The sequence below is a fragment of the Pristis pectinata genome, chromosome 1, assembly GCF_009764475.1.
Source record: "Pristis pectinata isolate sPriPec2 chromosome 1, sPriPec2.1.pri, whole genome shotgun sequence".
Taxonomy (NCBI): domain Eukaryota; kingdom Metazoa; phylum Chordata; class Chondrichthyes; order Rhinopristiformes; family Pristidae; genus Pristis; species Pristis pectinata.
Window position 1 is genome coordinate 106,403,267 of NC_067405.1, and position 12,465 is coordinate 106,415,731.

At 38.1% G+C, this 12,465-nt stretch overlaps 1 long non-coding RNA gene across 1 annotated transcript in view; it reads left to right on the forward strand.

Annotated features, from left to right (window-relative positions):
* LOC127572677 (uncharacterized) overlaps positions 1-12,465 on the forward strand; it is a 44,322-nt gene that overhangs the window by 17,521 nt on the left and 14,336 nt on the right. The window contains exon 2 of the long non-coding RNA XR_007956653.1: positions 7,593-7,688. This is a non-coding gene — a long non-coding RNA (uncharacterized LOC127572677). The remainder of the gene's footprint in view (positions 1-7,592; positions 7,689-12,465) is intronic.

A 12,465-nucleotide genomic window follows, 5' to 3' on the forward strand; every position in this document is an offset into this window, starting at 1 on the left:
CCTACCTTTAATATGACCACAAAGTTCAACCTATCAATCTGCATCTCCTTTAACTTGTTTTGTGTGATATTCAAAATGGTGTAAGCTGTATCGCATTTGATAATACAGTTCCTTTAACTCAGAAGGTTATGTGTTCAGGCCCCACCTCAGGGACTTGTCTAAATGTAAATTAAAACAAGCGCATTACTGAGAGTGGTACCAAGTTCAGTAAAACTTGTCAATGGGAATCATAGGGAAACCTTTCATCAGCAGAACCAAGAAAAATGGTTTACAGTTGTTGGAAGTCAATCATTATTGCTCCTGGACATCAGGATCACTGCAGGACTTCCTCAGCCCAAACCATCTTCAGCTGCTTCATGAGAAGGTCAGGATTGGAGATGCTGGATTGTTGCACAATGTTCAATTCCACTGCAATTTTTCAGCTGTTGAAACAGCCCATGCCTATAATCAGCAAGAGTAAGCTTAACATACAGGCATAGGCAGATACCTGTAAGTGGCAAGTACAGGCAATGATCATTTTCAACAAGAGAGAACCTAACTATCTCCACTCGACATTCAAACATGATTGATACCCAACAATCAATATCTTGGGTGTTGCCAATGCCACTAATTTAACTGATCAGTACCTCCAAGTCACTTCTTGTCCTGATTTTGTTTTTTTCATTATCACTAGATCTAAATACAGTGGTTACGAAATAGGTAGAGGTGGTGACTCACCTCCTTACTCCCCAAAGACTTTCCACCAGCTACCCATCATAAGGAAGGAATATGATAGATCCCACTACATGCCTGGATGAAGGCACTTCCAATAAGAAGCTCAACACCAATATTTTTCAACAATATCTGCCAAGTCCAACACATCTACAAAGAGAAAGACAAGAACAGGAAGCATATAAAAACGCCAACACATGCAATACTGCTTCCAAGTCATTTATTGTCCTGATTTTGTTTCTTCATTAGGCTTTTCCCCAGGGCTGAAATGGTGGCCACAAGAGGACACAGGTTTAAGGTGCTGGGGAGTAGGTACAGAGGAGATGTCAGGGGTAAGTTTTTTACTCAGAGAGTGGTGAGTGCGTGGAATGGGCTGCCGGCAACAGTGGTGGAGGCAGATACGATAGGGTCCTTTAAGAGACTTTTGGATAGGTACATGGAGCTTAGAAAAATAGAGGGCTATGGGTAAGCCAAGGTAGGGACATGTTTGGCACAACTTTGTGGGCCAAAGGGCCTGTTTTGTGCTGTAGATTTTCTGTGTTTCTATTATCACTAGACCTAAATCCTGAAACTCCACACCTACTCTCACAACAGTTAGTAAGTACCTAGATGAACATTTTGAGCACTCAAAATCCCATGACATAGAAACCCAAGAACTGTGGGCTGGGAAAAGGGATTAGTATAAATGGGTAGTTGATGGCTGGCAGGACGTGGTGGGTCGAAGAGCCTGTTTCCACATTGTATGTCTGATTCTATACATAAACCTTCAATATTCTCTGTGCCACCACTTGTAACAGACTTGGTCTTGGCCCCTCCAATAATAGTCAACACTCTGTCCTCCAGGTCATTGAATTATTGGACCTACATGTTTGGCTCATGGACCTGCCATGATTGCATAGCAGGCCATGTATGAAAGATGTGTGTGTGTGTGTGTGTGTGTGTGTGTGTGTGTGTGTGTGTGTGTGTGTGTGTGTGTGTGTGTGTGTGTGTGTGTGAGACAAAGTAGTGACAATTGTGTTGAGTGTGCTGGGAAATATAAATGTCAAGTAGAAGTTGTAATTGATGGAGATTTATATTAGGTGAGAGATCGGCATGTTTAATGTGGAATAGTATGTGAAACTAGAGATGCATTTGTTGTGAGATTATTTGACGACATTTTCAGAGTCTGATCGCACACAAGATTATTTAGCTCTTTGTAGCACTGCACTCAGAACTTCCAGTGTCTGCTTCTTGAGGGCTTTTTGGGGTCCATTGGTGGAAGTCTTCTTTCTTTAGAACCACCTCATCTACTAAAGTTTTCTGAACCATGTCTGACAATTGGTGACAATGTTCTGCCATGGCTTCCACCAAATTTACAAAACCTGTTGATTTCCAGTTACAGGATGTCCAGTAGTCATTTGGACAGGTACAGTAGTGTAGCGGTTAGCGTAACGCTATTACAGTGCCACCGACCCAGATTCAATTCCGGCTGCTATCTGTAAGGAGTTTGTACATTCTCCCTGTGTCTGCATGGGTTTCATCCGGGTGTTCCAGTTTCCTCCCACATTCCAAAGACGTACGGGTTAGGAAATTGTGGGCATGCTATGTTGGCGCCGGAAGCATGGCGACACTTATGGGCTGCCCCCAGAACACTCTAGGCAAAAGATGCATTTCACTGTGTGTTTCGATGTACATGTGACTAATAAAGTTATCTTATCATTAGTTTCATCTCCTAGACATTGTACCCTTAATTGCAGTTGTAGAGGTCATTTACATCTATTTATTTCACAAAAGATGCAATCTCTGATTGTAACATGAAAATACATGAAAGGTTTGGAAAATATAGTCAATATTTAAAAGCAAAGGATAATGATGTGTGCTTTGAATTCATCATTTAGATTATATGTTTCAATGTATTGTGATAGTGTTGAAGGTAAGTTTACTTCCATCACTGAGCAGCTTTAATAGAGGTATCCTTGAAACTAGCTGGTTATTTGCCTCAATTACACATTGTGCTGTTTATATTCCCCATTGTGTCACTGTAGTTGACCAAATAAATGATTCAGATGCAACTATTTGCAATGGAGGATTTCCCTAAGTTCTACTAAATGATTAATAAAGGTATATTTATTTATGCAATGTGTGCAAAACTCTTTTAATTACAACTTTAATTAAATTCTAGCTTCCCTGGTCCGAATTTTATCTTTACTCTTGGGTATCCAGCCTTGCAGAGTAATAGAATTATTGCACGTTTTTAAATTATAATTATAGAGGCACTGAATGAGTAGATTTACAATGAACTTACTTTACATACCATACACTATATGGCTGTTTGTTTCTTTAAGGGAGTCTAAATTTATGAAAGTTAAGTCCACAAAATTGACAAGGATATGAACTATAACAATTTATTAGAGTGTTGTGGTGATCAACTGAATAATAGTCTGGACTGAAATTGTGTTTTCCTGCCACAAAGAATGCTGGGTAATAAAATGATGAGCTGGGATTGGATTTGCTTTCTTTAATTCATCAATAAAATTAACGTGCTCAGCTTCCTGCGGGTACAGCCTACTGTGTATTCAAAAGTTAGAGTCTGATAATATCTTGGTGGCATGAATCATTTTTAACTGAAAATTGGAAGTTCATACAGGGTCAAACCCAGCACAATTGGTTCTCTGAAGACCACAGTTTGTCCTAAGGCTTTCCCAACAACAGCCTTGCCAGTAACAAGTATTTCTTCCATATCTTCCCCCTTAAGCAACAAACTCACTGTGCCAATCTCTTTGTTTTCTGTTGATGCCAGATCTCCACAGAATTGCTCCCCAGTCCAGACTTCAATCCCAGCAGTTCTGAGCAGGAGAGAGTACCAGACTACTTAAGGTTTAAACAAGCAGCTACTTTCAAGGGTATTGAAAGAATATGTAACACCTATATATTCAGAAAAGGATTCAATTTGGAGATGTCAATTGTTTTGGCAGCTGTGGTTGGTTTACCAGCAGAGTCTTTAAAAAATAATAGACTATGTACTCCTGACACTCTACCAAGAGTTAGTAAAACACCACAGAAAAATCTACCATTGTTCTAGAAATTAACATCTTAAAACATTGTTGAAGGCAGCAACTGTTGTTTATTAAGAACATTGTGGTGCTAGTATGTTGGACACAAAGTTTTAAACTAACAAGCTATACTAATGTTCTTTTACAATGGGGACAAACAAAATTCATGTAAGTAGCTTGCCAAGCTCATTTCACACCCAAAGAACAAGAACTGCTGTTTCTGTCAGGAAATGTCCATTGTAGCTCATTTCTTCCACTATGCATGTGTATTGTTGTAAAAATCAGTTTAGTAAAACAGCCTGAAGCAAGAATAATATGAGGTGAGAAAGATAATAAGTATAATCTAAAACATTCCCCAAGGAAAGTAGAAATTAATTTTGTATTAGTCATTATAAAATTTGCAGCATTTCATAGAAGAGTACAGGTAAATGGGAAATAAATCACAAAAATTATTGAATACAGTATATTTATTCATGAGCAGGAAACTGCATATCTCAAGAGAGACTAACTTGCTTGGGAGGATCACAGGACTCCTTCAGGAGTGACAAACAAGTCATATTTTAACATTTGCAGATATAGGATTCTATATTTATGACTGCTGGCTATTCTCTAACCTACCTTTTCTCTCTACAGTCCTCAGACATAGCAATTCCTCCCATCTTTGCCTATCAGTCCCGAACCTCCTTGTTTGAATCTTCTGCCCCAATGCTTGTACTGATCTTTAACCCAGGATTTACTAAAGTCCTATTTTCCAGTGCTGGCATAAGTCTAAGCAGATAGCAGTAATCCCCATCCTGCTGCCATGAATGTAGCTGCCCCTGTATTGTCTCATGGAACCCAGTGGGGGCTGTATGAACTTCCACAGATGTTAGACTTAGAAGCATACCAAAGAACCTGCAACTAGTTAAAATGCAATATAATAAAAACAGAAAAAAAACTGCAAACGTTAGAAATACTCAGCAGGTCAGGTAACATCTGTGAAGAGAACAATAGAGTTAATGTTTTAGGTCCATGATCTTTCATCAGAACTGACAAAGGTTGGAAATGAAACAAGCTTTAAGTTGCCGAAAAGTGGGGAGGTTCAAAGAACAAATGGGAATTTCTATGATAGGGTAGAGACCAGGAGAGATTGAAAAACACAACAGAAATAGGGTGCAAAAGGCTGATGAATTACAAAGCAAAAAATGAATTAAGAAACTGAATACAGGAAATGTGAGATACAAAACTGGACTAACTGGTTATTTGAAATTGCTGAATTCAATGGAAGATGAGATGCTGTTAATTGAGCTAGGAAGTCAAAGACAAAGAATTCAGAAGGGGAATGGGACAGTAGATTAAAGTGCTAGGCAACTAGAAGGCCAGGGTCACGCTTGTGGGCTGAATGGGGATGTTCTGCATTTGCATTCCCTGAAGTACAGGAAACCACATTATGGCCACGGAATATAGTTTACTCATTTGGAAGAATTAAATCACTGCTTCACCTGGAAAGTGCTTGGGGCTCTGGATGACTGAAGAGGAGGCAGTAAAAGTGCAGGTGTTGCAGCTGCTACCGTTGCATGGGAAAGTACAACAAGGAAGGGAAGTGGTTGGTAGAGATGGAAGAATGGACCAGGGAGCTGCAAAGGGAATGGTCCCTTCAGGAGATTGAAGGGGGAGGAGAGTGGAAGATGTTTCTCCCTCTAAGCCTGCTGAATATTTCCAGAATTATCTGCCTTTATTTCAGATCTCTGGCATTTGCTGTATTTTGCTTCTGTACCAGGTCAAACCTGGCATAAACACCACCATTCACATGAATGGGACAATCAGCTACTGTCAGTGGAGTTATTTATTATTACTTTGTCGCTTTTTATCTTTTAATTGTTTTAAGTGTGAGTATATTTTTAGTGTGTTAAATGTTAAAAGAAAATTATATTTTTTATTTTTAATAAGTTTTAAACAATTTTAATAGGAGGTGATGAAGTATCCTATGCTACAAAACCTACTATGCATAAAAGATCCCAACTTCTTTCACCACTTCCAGTTCAAACTAAATCCCTTGTTTAAAATCATTTGTTTTGTGTCATTGACAAATTTCAGAATTATATTCCCTGTATACAAATTCAAACTATCAATACATTGCTGCAATCAAAAGTGGAACTTATCATTGGCATTTAGTTAAATTACTTCCAACCCTTCCCAGTCCTAGTGATACTCAATCACCTCAACAATTTTTCTTGTATATTAGCTATTGTTCCAGTCATACTGCCAGATCTTACAGATCAAATCTGAGTTCCTCTAAAGTTTCTTATGAGATACTTGAGCAAATGTTTTCTGAAAATCCATATGTCCACCATCTGCTTCATTTACAATATCAATCCAATTGTCCAATTGTTTACATCTGTTTAACAGACTTGTGTTTATTCACTTAAATTATCCAATGCATTTCCAATGTTAAAATTATTCCAAATTCTGAATTATAAGAGCATGTCCATAAGTAAAATTAAATTACAAATCCATTCCAGCTGTCCTTGATCTTTTAACCATTAATTACAGATCCTAGTATTTTTCAAGAATAGATGGTAGGCTGACTGGCTGATAGTTCACCTGTTTCCCTCTCCCATCTTTCTTAAATGACAGAGACATGAAATTTTTAATGCAAAATTTCCCAATTCAAGAGAACTTTGGAAAATGATAGTATGGCACCTGCAATACTCTCAACCACTTCCTTTAAAATTCTGGGATGGAAACCATATGGTCCACTGCATTTGCCATCTATTTTGTAAATTACAATTACTTGGTGCACATTAATTTTGTTGAGACCTTATGGTTATTCTATATTCATTTCCTTGGAAGATTTGCTATGCAACCCTCTTTCTCTATTTTAAATAATGATTATCTCGTGTGCATATGTACACATTTCTGTATTATCATTTGCAATATTTCTGTCACAAATTTTCAAGTGCTCACATTACTTCTGGCCACCCGCATTTTCCTAATCAATTGTTACAATTTTGAGTGTTGTTTTTGATATTCTTTGCAAGTTACTTTTCATTGTTCTGTCTTGTAGCTCTTCTTGTATCATCACTCTTTATTTTTTCCATGAGCCAGTACTTGTGTTAGTTTGTGCCTTTTTTGAATGTTCTATGTTATTCCTTACCTCCTTAGTTGTCTATAATTTTGGGGGCTTCAAGAGCTCTGCCCTGTAAGTCTCTAAACAGCTTGTCTATCACACTAAATTATTTTTGAATACCTATCACTGATTCGCTGACATTTTACTGATTTTTAGATATGTCCTGCCTACCATAGACAGCCTGTCTCATTGAATGGACGTCACTCTTATGTAAAGCTTTAATTTTACCAGCTTTCCCACATTTTCTCCTCGAGCACAGCAATAAATGTGATCACATTATGATTAACATCAAATAAATATTCACACATTTAGTTAGAATCTGCTCATTAGTCATCACTAAATCTAACATGGCCTTCCTTTCTAATGGACTAGATTATGCCAAGTGCTATCCAGCAGTTCCCTAGAGAAGTGCCACCTAAGCTGCAGTGTGTCTATCACTGGGTTCCAGATCATCACACTTTTGTACTCAGCATGGAATTATAAGACATGCCGGTGGTCAGTGGACTGAATACTAACTCCAGCAGTGGTTCCATAATTTACTAGGCAGAAGGGTCAGATACACTTCATATTTGAACACTTAGCCTTAAGCCAGCCATAACTGGCCCCATTCAGATGAATGAGTTCAGTGATCTTCACTGAAAAGGTAAGTGGCTAGTTTTTATCAAGTTTATTTTAAATAATAGTAATGTTTTAATTGTGGTTCAAAAATAATTTTTTTTTATTATTTTACTGTTTTCTAGCTGTTTCCATCTGGAAGATCTTCTGACAGAATGAGCCTTGTGGAACGGCAGCAACAGTGAAGCTGGCAGACATTGGGACCCATACAGTTGCAGAAGGTAAGTGTGGACACAGGAATCCTGCAAGTGGCAAACACTGGACCTGGGCTTTTAAACCCAGTGTTTTAATTTTATCTCAAAGGGCTTTGCCTTCTTCCAATCCAGTCATCATAGAGTTGTAAGCATAGAAACAGGCCCTTGGGCCCATCATGTCCATACTAACCTTTTTTGCCCATCTACACTAATCCCATTTGCCTGCCTTAAGATCTTTCCTATTCTTACACTGAACTTAACTATTTGTATGGTCAAATTGGTTAGCTGGCTTTATTTCGGAGAACAAAATCAGGAACTGTTTCTTTCCTTGTGTTGCCATTTTCCAAAAGGAAATCCCAAACCCTCCACCCCCCACCTTTGAAGATATGTATTAGTTTAGTTCAGTATTACTTAGAATACTTAAATTCACCTATGTTGTTCCTACATAGTTACCTTCAGATGTTCATCTCTATCTGATCTTCATCATTTGATGGCCTGTAATACAAAACAAATATTGTACCAGCTTCCTCCTTTTTCTTAACTTTATCCCATTCTTACTGATCTCCACTTCCCCATTGTTGAAAATCCTTTTATGGCCTTCACAATATCTGAAGTTTCCTTGAAATTATTTCCTGTTTCAATTCCGGGATGATGTATAGTTCTCCGACCTCAACGGTGATGGAGGTTTTGGCTACCTCAGTATTCTTTTCTAAAAATCATTTCCTAAACCTTCTAACTCTGAAATTTTCTCTCCACCTTCAGGACTCTTTTCAAGTTCTGTTGATCAGTTTGCATAATTTTTGCATGGCAAATTGTCATTTCTTTCTTTTATCTATAGATATCTTTCCACTCTCTGTAAAACGCCTTCAGACATTTCCTTAGTCAGTGGATAAACTGCCTTTGTACTTGATTTCAGAAGTCTTTGTTTGATGGTGTATGATGATACAATTTTATGGTAGGGACTATAAAGTAGTCTGCAGTAGCTCGCTTAACCACATTCACCATAAATATGCATGTGATGATATCCATTACATGTGGCAGCTGATTTAATGAAGCAGTGTATATGTGATGAGGAGGTCCATTTTATTCAATTTAATTAGAAAATATTGAGATTCCTTTATAATTTTATTTATTAAATGCAACAATTAGATTGACTTGATTATGTAGTTGGTTTGAGGGAGTTAGAATTTATTTTGCAACAGTTTTTATGGAAGTGTTAATTATTTGAGGTACTGACATTATTGAGCATGCAGCAGCAGATAAAAGGCTCAGGTTGCCACGGTAACAGCCAGTGCTCACCAGTTTTGTGAGCCAGCATACAATTATTTGATTTCATTTTTCAGCTCCTGGCAGCTTTCTGGAAAGTAGTACCCAATATAACAGGGTAAATTGTGACAGGTTGTTTCCGCTAGTTGGCATGACAGTTACAAGAGGACACAAATTTAAGGTAATCACAAAACGATTTAAAGAGGTCAAAAAATTTTCAGTGCACAGGAAAACCATCATTGAAACACAAGCCATCATTGATACACAGTCCATAAATTCTTTTAAAAGAGAATTAGATGGTTGTTTGAAATGGAGGAATATTAAATGCTAGGGTGTAAGGAGGTGAGTGAGATTAGGTGCTTCGTGCTGTACCAGCTGGGATAAGATGCACTGAATTGTTTGCTTAGTTTGTTTAGACCATTCTGTGCTGTGATATTATTGGATTCAATGAATTAAGACAGATAAATTAAGTAAATTCTGCATGCAATATGCAAGGGGTACAAGCATTGGACACACAAATATGTGAACTGGAGTGGGCCATTCAGTCCCTTGAGTGTCTTCCAGCAATCAGTTCCATCACTACAGCTGAGCTGCACTCCACTGTATTTATCCATCATTGTTCTGTATCCTTGATGCACTTGCTAATAACATACTATCAGACTTAAAACATCTGTTTTATTTAAGCGAGTGCATTTCATACTTGCACTACATATGGATAAAATGTTTTCTGATTTCACTCTGAAATTTCCTGGCTCCAATATTAAAATTATATTTGTTTCAGGATTCCTCATGAAAGGAAATAATTCCTTTTGTTCTACCTTATTAAATCTTGTAATCAATTTATTGAATCCTTTAACCAATCTATGGACCTAGATTGGACCAGCCCTTACTCTTATACGTACAACTACCTTAATAATTTAATCTTTTGAGCCTTAGCATAATTTCAGACAATCTGCACCATAGCCTTTCCAAGGTCAATATATCTTTCTGAGGTTCAGTATCCAAATTTGAACACAGAATAACAAAAGGATACTGAACAGAGTTTCGTATATCTGGAACAACACATATATTTTTTAATATTGAATCCATTTGAGATAAAGGCCAACATTCCCAATTTAATTTGGAGTTATTCTTTTTTTTAACAGCTCTTCTCGTTCATAAGCTTTTCACTTTGTAAGCTTTTTTCTTAGCTCCATTCAGTCATTCATATTATTTGTTGTCAAGAGTTAAGGTCACAAATGGGTTCTTTTAGGAGTAAAAGTGGTTTTATATTGTACCAAAACTTTCTTTGAAGTCTTACCACTCTTTAGTTATAGGTTTACCCATTAGCAATTTATCTCAGATTACAGTGGTGATTTTATATCTTATCTCTGAAAATTTATTCTACTTAAATTTAATATCATGTTTGTGTCTTTCCTTTCTCTCTTTCTAACCTAATATAAAGTGCAGTCATATTATCATGACTTTTTGCAAGATGTACTGAAACCATCAGATTGTTGGCTAAATTTACTGTGTTATACATAAGCGAATTTTTCTAATAAACTAATTGGCAGGCACGGTAGTATAGCAGTTAGCATAACGCTTTACAGTGCCAGCGACCTGGGTTCAATTCCCGCCGCTGTCTGTAAGGAGTTTGTACATTCTCCCTGTGTCTGCGTGGGTTTCCTCCAGATGCTCTGGTTTCCTCCCACATTCCAAAGACATACAGGTTAGGAAGTTGTGAGCATGCTATGTTGGCACTGGAAGCGTGGTGACACTTGCGGGCTGCCCCCAGAACACTATGCAAAAAATGCATTTCACTGTATGTTTCGATGTACATGTGACTAATAAAGATCTTATCTTATCTTACATTTTAGAAATTCAGTGCATTCCCTTCTTAAGCTATTGTTTTTCCCAATCTATGTGAACATTAAGTTTCCTATATTTCACTAAATAGTTCTGCAGCTCCCAAACATATTACTATATGAAAGGTCTAGAAGTATCTCCTACCAGAGCCCTGTATCTACTGATTCTGCTTAACTCTTCCTACAGTATTTCTACTGCCTGATCATCCTTTCTGAAAACTCTTCCTTCTACTGCTGTAAATTAGCTTTTTAATCAGTATAACTAATCTTCCTCCTTTCCAATTTCCCTGTCTGTGGTCTGGGATATTTTGTTCTCATTCATGGTTAGACTGCAAAGCTGTGCAAACACTGATAGATCACATAATGTAAGCCAAATCTGAGCTTCCATATATATCTTGCATTCATGAACAGAACTCATAATCTGAGCCACCCTGCCAAATGTTGTGTATTTTTATGATTTGCAGTGTGGAATTTTTCTCTTAGCCATATGGATTAACCATGTGCTTTACTTAACTAAAGCTTAACAAATGGTAAAATGGAAAGTCAAACTATATTTACATATGAACATTCTTATTATGACCAGGGTACCCTCCTAGCCAATTGACTGTGGCCTAATGCAATAAGATCATGGCTGATTTGACTGTAACAATAACTCCATGTTCCTGCCTACCTCCAGTGACCTTTCATCCCATTGTTTATCAAAAATTGATCTACCTCTCCTTAAAACTATTCAGAAACTTTGCTACTATTGCACTTTGAAGAAGGCAAACTCCATCTACAAGTTTGCAGATGATACCACCGTTGTAGGCCGTATTTCAAACAGCGATGAGTCGGAGTACAGGAAAGAGATAGAGAGCTTAGTGGAATGGTGTCATGACAACAACCTTTCCCTCAATGTCAACAAAACAAAAGAGCTGGTCATTGACTTCAGGAAAGGGGGCGGTGTACATGCACCTGTCTACATCAACAGTGCTGAGGTTGAAAAGGTTGAGAGCTTCAAGTTTCTGGGAGTGAACATCACCAACAGCCTGTCCTGGTCAAATCACGTAGATGCCACGGCCAAGAAAGCTCACCAGCGCCTCTACTTCCTCAGGAGGCTGAAGAAATTTGGTTTGTCTCCTTTGACTCTCACCAACTTTTACCGATGCACCATAGAACGCATCCTATCTGGATGTATCATGGCTTGGTACGGCAACTGCTCTGCTCAGGACTGCAAGAAACTGCAGAGAGTTGTGGACACAGCCCAGCGCATCACAGGCACCAGCCTCCCCTCCTTGGACTCTGTCTTTACCTCTCACTGTCTTGGTGAAGCAATAACCCCACCCACCCAGGTCATTCTATCCTCTCCTCTTCCATTGGGTAGAAGATACAGGAGCCTGAGGGCACGTACCACCAGACCTAAGGACAGCTTCTACCCCACTGTGATAAGACTATTGAACAGTTCCCTTATATGATGAGATGGACTCTGACCTCACGGTCTACCTTGTTGTGACCTTGCACCTTATTGCATTGCACTTTCTCTGTAGCTGTGACACTTTACTCTGTACTGTTATTGTTCTTACCTGTACCACCTCATTGCACTCTGTACTAACCCAATGTAACTGCACTGTGTAATGAATTGACCTGTATGATCGGTATGCAAGACAAGTTTTTCACTGTACCTCAGTACAAGTGACAATAATAAACCAATAACA